The sequence below is a fragment of the Argentina anserina genome, chromosome 1 (assembly GCF_933775445.1).
Source record: "Argentina anserina chromosome 1, drPotAnse1.1, whole genome shotgun sequence".
Classification (NCBI taxonomy): Eukaryota; Viridiplantae; Streptophyta; class Magnoliopsida; order Rosales; family Rosaceae; genus Argentina; species Argentina anserina.
In genome coordinates this window covers 21313585-21331226 of record NC_065872.1, presented here as the reverse complement: position 1 = coordinate 21331226, position 17642 = coordinate 21313585, and the positions used below count along the sequence as shown (strand labels likewise).

Sequence of the window (17642 nt, the reverse complement as noted above, 5' to 3'; positions counted from 1 at the left end):
AGAAGATCATTTTGTATGTCATGAAAGACCTTTTTAAAGCTTCAATTGTGTCGTCAAAGATCATTTTGCATGTCATAAAAGAAGACAATATTGCAATTCCAATTGTCATGAAAAACATTTTTGTATGTCATAAAAAACATTTTTGCAATTTCAATTGTGTCGTAAAACACACTAGTGCTTTTCGTAAAAAAACAATTTTGCAATTTCAATTGTGCCGTAAAAGACACTATTGCAAGTCGTAAAAAGATATCTTCATTCACTTTTCAATATGATACTCACTCTGAGATTAATTTGGAAAGTCAATTGTAAGCAAAAATCATCCAATTGAATAGAATGTTGCAAGGAGATTAAGAATTGATAGAATACTGTACAAACTCCGACCAAAGCTTTAATAGAGACCAAGTTATGTTTTAGTTTTTAACAAGACTGTTGAAAATCAATAGCAGACCAAAGTTAATCCTATCAAGATCAATACTCCATCCTCTGCCTTCATCCTCTGCAATAACAAAACAAGATTGTTCAGTAGCAGCCAATATATAAAATGCTATTGACGATTTAAGTGAGAATTTTACTGTGTCTCATTGCTAGATTAATCACATCTAAGCCTTTGAAATACACCCTAACACAAATATCTATTTCCATTACCAAACCCACTGGATAGTGCGTTCATCAGCTCATGTATATAATATACCCATGTCAATCAACTACTAAAGGTCTAAAGCTCCACAACTACAGTGGTGAGGCTCTTCTGATCAACTTTGTAATACATATGTACATGAGAACTATTGTGATCGAAAAAATGATTAGGAGTATGGTAGATTAATCACCTCTAGTAGTTTCTGGCTAAAGACCACCAGAAATTATATCAAACAATCAAATAAGCCAAAGACCACCAGACCAGAAATTAAAGTAGGGAAAACACACAGAAAGGGAATGTCACACCCGAAAACCAAGACAAATCACTAACCTGCATCCCTCTTTCGACTCTTTCTAGGCCTACCAGGTTCCTTACTGCCACCATCCTTGGTTGAGTTCCTATTTGCTTTACGCTTATCCTTTGCAATCCAACTAGCAGACCGTACCTCGCTTGTGTGTTCCTAAATAATAGCGAAAAAGACAACGATAAATTGACCAATTACTTGAGCTAAATAGCAACAACAACACTAAAAACAGTGAGTTGATGCTTAAGGTTTACATTAACATTGCCTCCAACCGCTATCTGACCAAGAAGTTCTCTCACCAATTGTGACTATTGTTGCACCTGTTGTGTTTGAGAAGCAAGAGCGTTTTGACCTTGTTAGCTATGTGTTTGACCATCCACTTTTGAAGGAAGTGCACCAAACCCGAGACCTTTAACTCTTCCTCGCGGGTCAGGACCAAGTGCCTTTGCAACAAAATCAGTTCTTATAGAATATGGTTATGTCATCTCTTCTTCCTCCTCCCTGTATCTTCTTACTAGTCTATGTACAGTACATAACTCAAGATATAAATTTCATATAAAACTAACTCAATAATGAATGAAATGACCAAATATGAATGAGTACATACTCAAGATTTAGTTCTTATCAGTATTTCTGGATCCTCAACTTGTTTGTCTGCTTTGTTCTTCACTTCATATGCCTCCAGCCAAACATCAGACCTTGTAATTGCATCTGGATTCTCACTTCGTTGCTTCTATAAAATGACATATACATATAAGCTTTCTTGTAATATTAAGACATCAAATTGTAACCATAAATAGTTTTGAATTGTACCAGTTCTTCTTCAATACATGCGAAACTTTTTCTACTTGTTCTATGCATCAAGCTCCTTTCCTGCCACATCAATCTAAACCTTTCGCAACTTGTCTATTCAAAAACCGTAGTGACAACATTATTGTCTTTACAAAGAGGAAACATCACGTGGTTTGCATATAATGAACTTACTATATATTCTTCTGTGGTTTTGGAATTGACAAACTTCAACCACGCTTCCATTGAATCTTTATTATCAGGTTTGAGTAGAGCAGCAACACGTGGTAAGCCTACTAATTCAGCTTTGTCCCTCACTTCTTTCATCGTCTTTGATTTGTAATTTCCCCAAAGCTTAATCATTTTACGCCACACATTTCGTTTGCATGCTTCTGGAACAACATATTTTTGCTTAGCGTCTCTGATGGCTTGTCTACAGTTTATGTCCTTTACATTCAATTAGAGTTGAAGTTCTTAAAATTTAACCTTTCATATTTTGCCCATTCTTTTTCCATGATGGCTTGTCTATTATTGCAGACCACCAAAATGCTAAAACTAGTAGCAGAACATAGAAACATAAATCAGAACATTCATGTTACTGATTTGTGACTGAAATAATTACACATACAAGCATGCTTGATCTAGAAAAACGCATAGCATAGTATAAGTTATTTAAATGTGATTCAAGAGCATACCTGGTAATTAACAAGAGTAAAATACGATTCAACAGTATGTGGTCACTCGAGTAACAAATTCTTCCGAATATATGAGATAGATTGAAAGTAAAAAACCTCCTGCATAATTATATGTCACAAATTCTTTAGAATCAACCAATGTTTCTCAAAGCGTGTAACAATAACAGCAGTTCATAAGTGTTCATCAGTAAAGATGAATATTGATATCAAAGTGCCATAAACTCAAAAATAACGGTAGTAACCATGCATGATCAGTAACCATGCCAAGACAAACTTTATATAAATATTATCTACATATGTATACAATATTCTTTTGAAATTATATTTTTGATTTAAAAAGAGCCATTATATCAAAAGAATCTCCATATGCCTAGTCAAGTTCCTGCAAGCCCCAAAATGGATACAATGAGCACTTTGACATATTGAAAGAAATGCAAACATTCCAGACTCTTAGCATATGTTACACGTCAAGACTGTTTATAATTTCATCTTATACCAAAAACTATCACATTATAATGAAGTAGGAGTGCAGAACCAACAGAGAGAGAAGCCTATGAAGTAGGAGCTATCACGTTGTGGCCTTTACAGTGGTATACCAACATTGGCAAAAAAAAAAAAAGAAGCCTATGAAGCTAGTAGGTTAAGATTACATATCGTTATCACCATAAACTCTTAACAGCAGCTCATAAGTGTATTCATCAGTGAGAGATGAATACTAATATCAAAGTGCCATACTGATATCAATACTTTTAGACATTTATATTTGAGTCATATACTTTTAGATACTTTTCATGATAAGGATAATGACTTCATCTAGGTACAGATTAGGATAATTACTTCATCTAGTTACAGATCACCATTTCTGCAACTATGAACTAGATCTTAAAATGAACTAGATCTCAAATCCATTCAAATCCATCCACATATTGAAAATCAAATTGAAATTGAAGATCAAATTTAATGCAGATCATTGATAAATTTCATACAAGTTCATTAGTAATTAACACCATAAAACCAAATCCATATCTAACAGCATATAAATTGTTATACAAGTGCATTTCCTTCATATGCTCATATCTAACTCCATTATGTTCCGAACCAAATAGAACCTCCACCATCGCACACAACTCACACTAAAACCAAAATCAAACTCGAATTTAGACAACCCATTCAAATTCATCCATATATTGAAAATCAAATCGAAATTGAGAGATAGAGAGAGAGTACTAGAATGCGAAGACGAGTTCCGACGATGAAAATCGCCGTCACAAGACGAGTTCTAACGCGTTTCGAATTCAAATTCTACTTCAGAAAATGCATTTCAGACCTGTAAATCAAATCAAAGAAGAAAAATCAAATCAAAACTAAAACAAGAAGTTCATAAACAAACGAACACTCTATCGATTCAACCACAGCTTTTCGAGCTCACAATTAGAGATGGAATTGAAATAACTAGAAAGAAAATGATAGATTGTGTAGTAATAGAACAAATCCATACCTTCGAAGATTGTGTGGGAGAGAACTAAATTGTGTGGGACTGTCTGGCAGTCTGGGTTGTTAGAACTAAATTTTACTTTTATCTCCTTTTTTTTTTTTAGAAAAGAATTCAATATTTTAAAAATTACGACATACATTTTATCCAAATCGCAAAAAACATAACTCATTTACGACACATATTTTGTGCACGTTGTTAATGTAAAATAAATTTACGACACACATAGATTGTATGTCGTAAATGACTTATACATGTGCACTTTAACTTTACACATTTAAATGTATGTCGTAAATGTTATCTTTTACGACAGCCATTTCATGTGAGTCGTGAATGAGTACACAAGCTAAATGTGTGTCGTAAAATGTGTCATAAAGACAGATTTTCTTATAGTGAAGAATTACCTCGTTTGGTTGTCAGATGAGAAAGATCTATCCATGCCTTCAAAACGGGACTGCTGCACATTTTCTATGTTTTCGGGCTCTATACATCTTCAACCACCTTAAATCACCACAAAGTATTGATGGAGGATGAACATACAATTCTAACGCCCCAAGAATCACCCAAAAAGGAGGTCGGACGGAACATAAATCGTGAAAATACGATAGGTGGTTGGGTTGGTGTGGGAAGGAAAAAGCTGATCTGGTTTTAGGATTCTTCTCTCCTTATGTTTGTCATGTTTACTTCATCGATAAGTCTTGAAACACATATAGATAGAATCATAGAAAGCCCAAGAGGTAAGGAAGAGATTGGTATAAGTGGTGTCACCGGATTTAGCCGGAATCGGCTCCAGTGACGGAAACAAGTTGGTGAGCTTTCCTCCCTCTTTCTCTCCTTTTTTTTCCACGGGAAATATCTGATTTGGGGGGGGGGGGGCTGTGGGGATCATCAATTAAATGTAGGGTCAGGTGAAAAGACCCAATTGTCCTCCTAACAAAAACCTCCCTCTTTGTCTCTCCTTTTTTTTCCACGGGAAATATCTGATTTGGGGGTGTGGGGATCATCAATTAAATGTAGGGTTCTTCGTTAAAACTCCGTTTAACATGCCGCTTTCGCTTAACGATAAAACAAATTTAAATAACTAAGTCCAGAACCTTAAAATTACATAGAACCTATTTCCGGGTCGGGGTGTTACATGTTGGTGCAAACCTATCTTCATAATAGTGAATTTGTTTTAGAAAAGAGAATGGTAGTAAGAAAAGACATACGTTGGCGTTAAAATGGAGAAAATATCGAAGGAAGCAGTGAAATATGTTAGAACATATATCAGAGGAATCTAAACTAGTACATAATTTAATAATAAATGAACTTAATTTTGCACCATCTGCAAAATTATGGTAGATGTTAACATTATTGCACCATCGGCAAGACATAAGAAGCTTTTAACTTCAGTGATTGTGCTATTAAACTATGATAGTTTGGATGCTAATTTACATATAAAAAGGAAAGAACAAAGATTCAATGAAACATTAGATGTCAGAGTAGTGCCAAGTAAATCAATGATTCTTGGTGTGAATACAAATGCAATATATGCAAATTTTATAAGAATCAGAATGAAGCATATCGAATCTTATTGTCAATTACAGTATAATTATGACTTGCGAAGTTCAAGCCACAACAAGGGCCTGTATTGTTCATGTCCATGGCATTTGAGTTACCAATGGGCCAGTGAATTGTGGCATCATCAATTATACAAACAAATCTAACAACTCAGAATGAAGACTTGAAATGTAAACTTCTTATAATTGTGTTTTCAGGTCACGTTGGTTTACTTTCATCTAGACCAATGTAATAGACCAATAGTACTTTCATCCATCATTGTTTTCATTTAACATCTATATTTCTTTTCTAATTCTAGTACAATTTTTCAATCATCTATAAATTCTAGTTTGGGGAAGATGTTTTGTTTGAAAGCGCTGTTGTGTTTGCTCAATTGGTTGAGCCACTGATTTAATAGCAAGCCGATGAACTGCTACCTTTGGATACAGGCCGATAAATTCTTTGTACGTCCAAGCAAAGACATCTTTTACTCAAGCAACATATCGTAGTATTCTTTTTCTTCTTCAAAACTTAAAGACGCGCTCACAAAGATAGGTCTTGCGTCCTCTTCAGTTCACAAGTTGATCTCCTTAAGTTCGTCCATAGTGGCTTGCCCCCGTCTTCAAGTTTTGGAAGAGCGTTGTCTACTTCACTTTCAAAATTGTCATGATCATCTTCCTCTACGATATCTGTTTCCACCATCGTGATATGATAAGAGATTTGAACAATGTCATCCTCATCCCCACTACAGAGGTTGCTTTTCTTTTTTTGGCCATTAAGTATGATGGTATGTTGCTTCACCTTGAGTTGGTCTGTGGAATCCACTTCCGACACACAATGCCTTTTCATGCATGATGTGATAAGACTTCTGATTCCTTTGTTCTTTAGTTGATCATTATTCTCTTTTCTCTTGCTTCCTTGTTGTTCCTAAGGCGCTTGGATTCTTTCAACTACAGACTTTCGCGGAACGACGTTAGTTTCTTCCTCTTCATTACTAGATCCTGATAACTTATTGAATACAGAGAGCCAAGTGTTCGTAATACCGATGCGATTGAAAACTGAATCTTTGCTTTCTTCAGATTTCTCGGCTTTATTGGAGCCAACTTCAAAGTTGGTAGCCATTGAAGTGACTCTTGATTGTTTTGTAGGCAAGTACTTTAATGGCGAATTTTGGAGAAGAGGCTTCTACAAACATAGAGCGGCCTTCATCTCAAAACATCTTCGTCCATTCTCCTCGCGACATGGTGATGATTTCTTATGACTTGGTTGGGAAATTGGTGAATTTGACATCACACCTTTACGAACTCTTCTCCGGGTAACTAGCATACATCCTTCATCATTGGCATTTGAGTCAACTTTGGGAATGGGCGTGGAAGAAAGACTTTATTTAGCTTCCTCAATCTTCTTGTGTTCGCACACCTCTTTCGAGAAATAGTACGACACTTTAATTGGATGAAAACGCAATGGAACTGGCTCGAAGGACCTAGATGTTACAGTAGTGCAATTGACTTCAACAACGTCGTCAACATCTAGCTCAATCTTCCCTTGCTTGGTGAGATTCATTATCAAATCTTTGAGAACAAATGCACTTCTCGATTGGGTGACTAATGATTCGATTATATTTGCAATACCTCGGATCATTGAAATGATGCATCTCTTCTAGATGTTTGCACTACGAAAGAACTATTATTTTGTTCTCGGACAAATCTTCTAACATGCCCGCCACGTTGGAGTTTGGGAATGGGTACGTCTTTTGCTCCATATCCTTCAATGTGTGTTTTTCCTATTGTAGGTTTGAGAAGGTTCTACTTTCTTGAACTCTTTCTTATCTTTTGCAGAGATCTTGACTGGTGCAGTATTAATGACCATTAATTCCTTGAAAGGCCTCTCCACAACTTTATCAACCTTGCTTCCTAAGACTTTATCTTTTCTTTGGTCAACAATGGACATATTCTTTCCCTTACGACTAGCCAAGCTCAACTCCATGTCATGGGCTCAGGTAGCCAACTCTTCAAAAGTACAAGGTTTGATTCCTTGTAAGATGTATAGCAAAACAAAGTGCATACTTTGGATACACATTTCAACAGCTAACACCTATGAGAGTCAATCATTGCAATCAAAGCTAAGTGAGTGATATCTATTGATGCAGTCGACCGCGGGTTCATCCTTTCGTTGCTTCGTGCTGGTTAGCTCCATCATGCTCACTTTATGCCTTATACTATAGAATTGATTGAGGAACTCGCGCTCCATATAGTTCCAAATGTCAATAGACTCTGGCTCTAGGTTCATGTACCACTCAAAGGCGTTTCTCTTCAATGAACGAACAAACTGCCTGATAAGGTGATCACCTTCTGTCTCGGCATACTGCAAGTATTAATAAAGTGGGAAATGTGTTACTTTGGGTTGCCTATACCTTCAAACTGTTGGAACTTTGATGGTTGATGCCCCAGCGACAACCTCAAGTTGTCGACCCTATTGGTGCATGGTTTGGAGTATGTGAGAGAATCACGATAGGGACCTCCATATTTAGCTCTAATTGAGTTGGTGATGATGTCTTACAATTGTTAGAGTGACACGGAGCCAAGTGAGTCGTCATTGTTCTTGGATGTCTCTCCTTTCCCATTTCCTTTGTTCTTGCCATGCGACCCTTAGGTGGAGTTCTCATCATTTTGGTTCTCTAACTTGCTATAAAACTCAGCAATTTGCATGTCTTTTTCTTCGATAGTTTGGGTGAGCTTTTTAACCATCCCCATCAGATTAACAACATGCTCCTCAATTGTAAATGTTCCTGTCCCCAAGACTTGCGCATAGATAGGACAAGAGGAATCATATGACACTGAATGGGGGTTGTTGCCATCTTCCTTGAGACTTCCACTGTATAATTTGGTGCTCGACTCATCAACAGAGAAATACTCATCCTCCAAGATAGGGGTGTTACGACTCATACCTTTCATCATAATTATTAAAAAGGAAAAGAAAAAAAAGAAGAGAGCTGCAGTTTCCCACTTTCCCGACCTCCTGAACCTGTCAACCTTGATTTAGATGCACAAGTTCAAGGGATTCATCAAAATAAAACCTAAACTAAAATCGGAACCCTACTGCCCTTAGCCATAATACACGAAATCAATACATAATCATGAGTTTATACAATCAAAACATAAAACCAAACACATCAGAAATTATGTTCTTCATATATAAAACCAAAAAAATACAGTCAAGAATCCATACATAGTAATCGCAAAAACCTTAAAACAAAATAATGAAATACAAGCCATGGATGAATCACACTTTAAGAACCTTGAAGGATTCGGCAAGAGTGGTGGAATTGGTTATGGATGAGGAATTAGATTGCACGGTTTGTGGTCGCGATGGATGATTCTTGTGGCTTGAAATTTATGAATGTATTTTGGCAGAGGTTCAGCTTAGCTTTGTGAATGAGAGGTGATGGATTTTTGAGGGGAATGCCGTGCTATATATAGAGGAAGGAGGGGAGGAGAGCTGCTCGGTTTTGGGCTGGATCCCTATGGATTGCACGGCTGAGATCATCTTGGCTATAATGGATTACACGGCTCTCCTTTCTCCTTACTCATTCAGCCCTTATCTCCTTCTTTCTCTCAAAGTATATACACGGCTGAACTCTTATCCTATTGTTGAATGCTAGGCATGACTTGTTCTCCTAAAATTGAGAGTTTGCATGGCATGGACTTCCTTTATTCTCTCCTATACACAGCTGCAATCCTCTCATTTATCTCCTCATTTATCTCTTCATAAAATAGATAATTCTCTACTTTAATTCCTGAATGGTAGCTCGGCAAAGGACTCTTTTTATCCCTTGAATTATCTCTTCGATCCTGAAAATAAGAAAAGAAAATGAGAAGAAGATAATTCATTTAATAATCTTGTCCTAATCTAGACAATTGTTGTCTTAAAAAGACACATGTAATAGATGAGCTCAGCTAGATTAGGAAAGTTTCTATTTCGCAAAAAAGAAACTTACTAGAACATGTAAGTTACTAGAACATGAAAATTCATTTAGGAAAGTTTCGCAATAAGAGTTTCAATTCAAATAGGACTCTCCCAAATGATACGTTTTCTAGTCTAACAAGGATTCCTAGTGCAAGTATGACTCTCAAAATATCGTCAATGCAACAAAAACATATAAAGATGAAGACTCCTAATCCAACTAGGTTTCCTAGTCTTACAAAGATTCCTACTCAAACTAGGACTCTAGACCAATTCTGCGTTTTCAACTTGTTTAAACACAAAAATACATCCAAAACCACCGAAGACTCCTACTATGACTCAATGACTCGATAATACAAATGGAGGTAAAAACATGTTAAGAACGTTGCACAAAGTGCTCCTATCAACTACCCCAGACTTGGCTTTTGCTAGTCCCTTAGCAAATCAAAACAAAACAAAACACTATTGCCCCTAAATGATTGTCTCACAATCTCAAAACACATAGTTTTCAAGTTTAAGCATTTGAATGTAAGCACATAAATTCCAAGTTTCATAAACATGCTTCATAATATGAATAAGTCAGATACGAGACAATAAACATTTAACATGTTTAGTCAATCCAATCCTCCTCACAAGGCATACTCTCTTCTTTTCACTTAGATTCATGGTTATAAAATCACACACAAGTATATGCAAGAGAAATGATATTAAGGCATCAAATAACTTGCATATGTCAACAAATTAAAGCACTTTGTGAATAACATTAGGAAAACCTCATTTAACAACTAAGTGCACAAATGGACTAAAACCATATGCTCAACTCTTGTGATTATCTCCACAAACCAAGATTTGCTCATCTTAGGAATCATTAGGATCATTAAACAAAGTCAATGTTTAGGCTTAGCTAAAGGCATAGAATATCAAGGAATCACAAAGGTAATCCTATAGCAGAGTAAACATCATTCTTATGACAGCACACACCATCAATGGTCAAATATAACAAGGTGGGTCCCATTATCATTATAACCACAAAATGAACATGGACAAAGGTCAAATAAACATTTTTAGACCTTCAATTACAACTCCACTCCAAATCACAAATGGAAGACAACATAGTATTATATTTTTTTTCTTTTTGTCTTGTTGCTGAACTCAATTTTTTTCATTTTCCTTAATTTTTTTTCCGGAATTGCTTAAAAGCTTCTTGTTCAATTCTCTCACATGTCTTCCACCCCACACTTATTCCATGCATCATCACAACATCATCTCAAAAAGAGTTTTGCCCAGTCTATAGGACAAGGTAGAGGTAAATATACTAAGCACAGAGCTAATATAGGTGATGAAGAAAAACCTCAATGTAGGCTCAAATAGGGTTCAACTAAGGGGTCCTAAACATGGCCATATAGGGATACATGGCTGTTTGGCTAAAGTGGTGGTATTCCTAAACATGATCCATAAATCCCTTTCAAAAAATCAGAGCATTTTATGACTTAAAAGTTTCAACAATCACAAAAGCGAGTCTAGTAAATTCTAGAGTCCATTAAAAGTTATGGCACATAGTCATTGAATATGAAAAGAATAATGAGGTTCACAAACAACCACAAAATTTCATATTATATCTCATGAAGAAAGTGCATATAGGCTCAAAAACTTACAGGTTGTTATGGACTTTAGACTAACCAAGCATGTATGTCATATTACATTTAATCCAAATCTCACATGTTCATACCAAATCCACATCATCAATGAAACTTACAATTCAATTCCTATGAAATGCAAAACCATCATCTATGTATTTAGATATGTAATCATCTTAGACTTTAGGGGCATCCTAAGACTCAATAAAGCAATACATTTTTTTTTTCATTTTTTCCATTCATTTTTCCGATTTGTTTTCGTTTTTTTCTTTATATCATGAAAAAACATTAAATCAAAGCAGAAACAAAACAATCAATGATCTTGCAACCCTATTCCACACTTATAAAATTACATTGTCCTCAATGTAAGCTCAATAGTAAGAATGTAATTCACAAGTATAGAATAAGATCACACATCAACACATATACAATTCAACCATAAGAGTGAAGGGATTAGAAAATTCAAACTCCCGTAGACGACTCCTCCACAGATACGGTTGAAATGGGTTGTCTCCCATTCATCGCTTGAATTTTATAGTCTCTCAGCCTAGACTCTCTCATGTTCATTCTCCTTTAGGCGCATCTCTCACACTCGTCTCCTCATACGTGTGCTCCTCAAAGGGTCATAGTAGGGCTTAAGTCGATGCCCATCCACCTTGAATGTCTGACCTGTTAGCATTTGTAATTTCAATAGCACCATGGGCAAATACATTAGTAACAACAAATGGACCAACCCAACGAGAACGTAATTTGCTTGGAAAAAGCTTAAGTCTAGAATGGAATAAAAGAACTTTTTGGCCAACTACAAACTCTTTCCCACGAATCCTCTTGTCATGATAAGCTCTCATTTTCTCTTTGTAGATCCATCCAGCTTCATAGGCATCATTCCTTAATTCCTTAAGCTCATTGAGCTGCAACTTTCTATGAAGACCGGTTGCATCCTTGTCCATGTTCAATGTCTTTACAGCCCACCATGCTCTGTGCTCTAACTCCACTGGAAGGTGACATGTCTTACCATAAGCCAATCTGAATGGTGACATCCCAAGCGTCTTGTACACTATCATGTAGGCCCATAATGCATCATCTAATCGATCACTCCAATCCTTCCTTGTTGGATCTACAGTTTTCTCCAGAATCCCCTTGATCTCTCTGTTAGACACTTCTGCCATTCCACTTGTCTAAGGGTGGTAAGATGTGAAACTTTGTGGGTCAGTCCATACTTCAGCAATGCCTCAACTGTCCGGTTGCAGAAATGAGAACCTCCATCACTTATTAAAACACGTGGTACTCCAAACCTGCAAAAGATGTTAGTTCTCAAGAAACCTGCAACCACTTTCGAAATCATTAATCCTGGTGGCCTTTGCCTCCACCCAATTTGACACATAATCAACAACCAATAAGATATACAAGAAATCTCTAGATGAAGGAAATTGACCCATGAAATCAATACCCCAAACATCAAAGATTTCGACAATTATAATAGGGTAAGGGGCATTTGATCTCACCAATATTACCAGTCCGTTGACACCTATCACAAGAAACACAAAACAAGTATGCATCCTTGAAAATAGTAGGTCAATCGAATCCACATTCCAACACCTTCATTGTTGTTCTACGAGGCCCAAAATCACCTCCACATGCCTCATTATGACAGAAGTTAAGAATTGACCTATGCTCATTCTCTGGAATACATCTCCTAATGACTTGATCAGTACATTGTTTCCATAAATACGGTTCATCCCACATGTAATGCTTAGCCATTTTCTTCAATTTAGCCTTATTAGTATGCGAAAGTGTACTAGAAAAAGTCCTAGTAACTAAATAATTGACAATATCTACATACCAAGGCACACTTACCTCCATCCCAAAGAGCTGCTTATCTGGGAAAGTCTCACGTAGTGGCTCTCTTTCCTCATCTCGCACGATCATACTCAAATGATCAGCCACCACATTCTCACTTCCTTTCTTATCTCGAATCTCAAGGTCAAATTCATGAATCAACAGTATCCATCAGGTCAACCTGGGCTTAGCATCTTTTTTAGTCATCAAATATCTTAAGGCTTCATGGTCTAAATACACAATAACTTTAGAATGCAAAAGATATGATCGAAATTTTTCTAAAGCAAAGATTACAGCCAAAAGCGCTTTTGCCGTAGTCGAATAATTCATCTACGGGTTTCTTTTCTCTTCTTTGGCCCAACACTGCCCCAACTGCATTGTCTGAAGCACTCGTCAACAACTCTTTCAACTTCACAAATGCTTTCTCACATGCATCATCCCCAAGGAACAGCACATCCTTCTGCAATAGGGTACACATAGGTCTTGCCACCATGGAAAAGTCCTTGATGAATCTCCTGTAAAATCCTGCATGACCAAGGAAATAATGAACCTCTCTCACAGTTGTGGGAGAGGGTAAATGATGCACAATATCAACCTTAGCCTTGTCTATCTCAACACCCTTAGCAGATACAATATGTCCCAAAACTATCCATTGGTTTACCATGAAATGACATTTTTCCCAATTAAGCACAAGATTAGTTTCTACACACCTTCTCAAGATTAACTCTAAGTTCTCTAAACATGCATCAAAGTCTTTTCCATAAACACTAAAATCATTCATAAAGACCTTAATGATATTTTCGATAAATTCAGAGAAAATAGCAAGCATACATCGCTGAAATGTACCTGTGCGTTGCACAACCCAAAGGGCATGCGTCGATAGGCAAAAGTGTCAAACAGACATGTAAATGTTGTCTTCTCCTGATACTCCCGGTGAATGCATATCCGGTTGTACCCACTGTACACATCTAGAAAATAATAGAACTCGTGCCCAGTTAATCTCTCTAACATCTAGTCCATGAATGACAAAGGCATGTGATCCTTGCGTGTTGTAGCATTCAACTTCTTGTAATCAATGCACATCATAAGCCCGTCACCAACCTTTGGGGTACTAACTCATTTGCCTCATTCTTCACAACAGTAACCCCACACTTCTTAGTCACGACTTGCACTGGTGAAATCCACCGACTATCCGAGATATGATAGATCACTCCACAATCAAGCAGCTTGATCACCTCATCTTTCACAATTTTCATCCTTGGTGGGTGCAATCTCCTCTGAGCATCACGTGTTGGCTTTGCGCCATCATCCAAAAGTATCATATGAACACAAGTAGTAGGGTTGATCCCCTTAATATCCGCCAAAGTCCAACTAATAGTGGTCTTGTTGCTTTTAAGCATATTAATCAAACTTGCTTCATGCTGCTTACTCAGTGTTGATGACACAATAACTGGTAAAGTATCATCCGCACAAAGGTACACATATTTCAAATATTCTGGAAGCTCAAATCTAACTTTGGGGCCTGTACCACAGATGATAACAATTTATTAGTTGAAATGAGAATTGACAAGAAAGAGGGATACATTTTGTACGGTTGAGCCTCAAGCTCATTTACAATTTCGATAATCTTAGGCTCAAGATCAGCCCACTCCACCTTTTGGACACGGTCCCCATGCTTGTCAAATCCGGCCCATGCTCCATAGCTAATTGCTATGCTTCCAACGTTTCTGACAAAACTTGTGCAATAGAATAAACAACATCCACATAAATGCACAATTTAAGATCAGAAAACTGGGTATTTCATTGCTTCAAAAATGTTGAAGCTAATAGTATCTCCATCGAATTCCATTGTTAGACTCTCATTTGCAACATCGATGCACGTCCTTGCAGTCCTCATGAACGGTCTCTCCAAAAGCAATGAAGTTGTTTCCAAAGGCGAGACCTCTGATCGGTTTGATTACTCGACATCAATATTAACCATTTAAGCATCATTAGTAGTATAAAGTAAGAGGGTATCGTTCACAAACAGGGGATCCACCAGGTCAAAAAATCACAAACATTTAACAACGAATTTCACATAGAGATATAAAGTTTTAAAGAATATGATCAGATCAAACATAAAATATAAAGTATTATACCATTCACCTAGAAAGAAGTCATATGTATAGATATTTTGGGTTCTATCACAACTAAATTGTGAATATCACCAGTTTCGCCAAATCATTGATCTACACTCATTTTGAACTAAATTGAAGGAAAGGGACTCCATAAATAAAACAAGCATTCAAGCAAAAGACAAAACCAGATGTAGAAGAACATGCACATCCTTTTGAAATTCAAATATTTACAGTTGTTTGGGTTTAAAACAAGGGACCTCAACGTTGTTGTGCTTTCCTCCGCCTAGACTGTGTCTTCTGCCATCTCTTTTTTGGAACAAGTTTGCTCTTCGGTTTCAGTTTCAACTCAGGTGAGAACTTATAATTCGGATCTCTCATGCGTGCTTGTACATCCCTGAAGAACTGCATGTTTAATTTCTTAGGCCCCCCTTGTCTCAGTTCTGCATATTCTGGTCCTGAAACTATATTTTCGAATGCTCCTATTAGAATATCTAGGTCACTCATGACTTCCCATACATTAACATATCTCCCGTCCGGCCCTTTCTTCAACTTTTTCAAAGCATTCTCAACTGCAATTTTCCGGGCCTGCTTTCCGGGGGAAAGCTCCTCTGGTTCTTGTTCTGCTTTTAATAATTCTGAGATTGTCCGATACTTTGATGTTTCCTCAAATTCAAACAGCTTATCTATGTATTTGTCACTACTTTCATTTGGGTACGCTTCGGTAGGAATATCATCATCATCATCACCTTCACTACCAGTCCACAGAGACTTCTCCTCATCACTTCCAGACCACACACTTCTCAACTCATCACTATCATCAGCATCGATCAGGTCAGAATGCTCCCTGGCCTGCTTTTTGACTTTTCGGATCTCTTCTTCCAAATGACTCTTTTCATCATTTCCATCATCTTTCTCATCTTCACTACCTGTCCATAAGCATTCATCTTCTTCAACTCTTTCTTCCAGGCTTCCCTGAAATCCTTGTCACCTGGTTTCCTCTTGCCAAAAAGATCATAATATTTCTGATCACCATGACCATATGATCGTGACACTACAACATGCAACAGTCACAGGTATCAAGCACATTAACTCAAATGCATGTAGCATATAGTTATCTCTTAAAAAATTAATTTATATTTTTCAGCCAAGGGTGAAGCTAAAGTTTTTTCTTCAAGCAAGTCACTTGCAGTATAGTTTGAACAATAAATGAGTAGTACATCATTATTAATCTTAACAAATAGTTATGAAGCAAGATATTAGTTTCAATCGCAGAAGTGAATGGAAGTTATTTTGTCCTCCCAGAAAACCACACAAGAAAATCCAGAATTCAAGATTCCAACATCTATTAATCTAATTCAAATTCAGCAAAAGAACAAATATTCATAATTAAAACATGAGAATGTGAATCTAAAAATCTTTCTTTCATAGTTTCCTTATAAATTACTAATCAAATGAGTCCACAAGCTAAAGGTTTGCCGAAGAAAGCATCCAAAGTGCACAGCCAAGGAAGCCGAGCAAAAGATAGATACCAATAACTCTTATACCTTGCAGATAAGTAAAAATGAACAAGTAATAACTTGGAGTTTTGATCAACTTTACATAAGCACATAAGACGCAAATTTTGCATTAGCAATAATTTCAAAGGAACGGAAATTAACCTTGAAAAAGACATGGAGGAAACCCATAGCGACTTGCTGAAATGGATACAGCAGAATCAGACCCATATTCTAATCTGAAACAAGAAACATACAAACCAGTTAACATTGAGAAAAGACAAGTGAATCAACTTTAGATGATAACAAGTAGATATGGGTTAGCCAATAATGACCTCGGAAGCAGTTGGGGGTTTGGGATTTTGCAGAGACGAATACTCAGGGGAAAAAGCGAACGGAGCCTCCGAGCCATACAGAAATTGCAGGTCCGGTTTGGACAAGACGAGAAACAAAACGATCTGAGAGACGGAAAAATTAATGAAAGAGGGTTTAGGGGTTTAGGCTAGGGAAGCGAATCGGTTGTCCACAACCCAAAGAATAACCGAAACAGTGAGTTGAATAACTCTTACTACTGATATTTCTCAGTAAAAAACAAAGATTACTGATTGATGCCCTCACTAGGGATGAAGATGACTACACTCAAGTCTAAACTCTTCTATTAGCTTCCCTTAAAAAAAAACATTATAATGCAGACCTACAAAGAAGTGTTTTTTTTAATGTAAACAAAGGTCTGTCGGTAATCTTCTTCGTGTTGGCTTGATTCCGTCAGTATATATAGAGAAGAAAATGGTGTAGTTGATTGCAGGAACGTGCCATATATTCCGACCTTAAATAATGAAGACTCATATACTATCCGGCCCATATATTTGTTAGCCCTAAGTATAAAATGGGCAGGACAGGGTCGACTCTATCAAAATATGTGAAGCCCGAGCCCACCTATATAAACTTTGGGCTTAAAAAACCCACTCATTGCCTCTCCTACATTTGACCCGTGATTTTTAAATAATAAAATTTTTTAACTTTTATTTGAAAAAATATGATTGAAAAAAGAGTTGAACTCATGAACCCATTCTTATAAAAATAACACATTTGCCAATTGATCTAATATAATTTGCTGGTTGTATTAATCACTCATAA

The 17642-nt window shown here is 36.7% G+C and overlaps 1 long non-coding RNA gene and 1 pseudogene across 1 annotated transcript; both read right to left on the bottom strand.

Annotated features, from left to right (window-relative positions):
* Positions 1 to 303: 303 nt before the first annotated feature.
* On the bottom strand, positions 304 to 4755 carry LOC126786410 (uncharacterized). The gene is made up of 10 exons (XR_007671192.1): positions 4322 to 4755; positions 3653 to 3752; positions 2426 to 2524; positions 2217 to 2285; positions 1926 to 2141; positions 1755 to 1847; positions 1549 to 1674; positions 1196 to 1460; positions 968 to 1097; positions 304 to 496 (listed from the first exon to the last, which is right to left on the bottom strand). It is a non-coding gene; the product is annotated as an uncharacterized LOC126786410 (long non-coding RNA).
* Positions 4756 to 15055: 10300 nt separating this feature from the next.
* Positions 15056 to 17011, bottom strand: LOC126793567 (uncharacterized; annotated as a pseudogene).
* Positions 17012 to 17642: the final 631 nt, after the last annotated feature.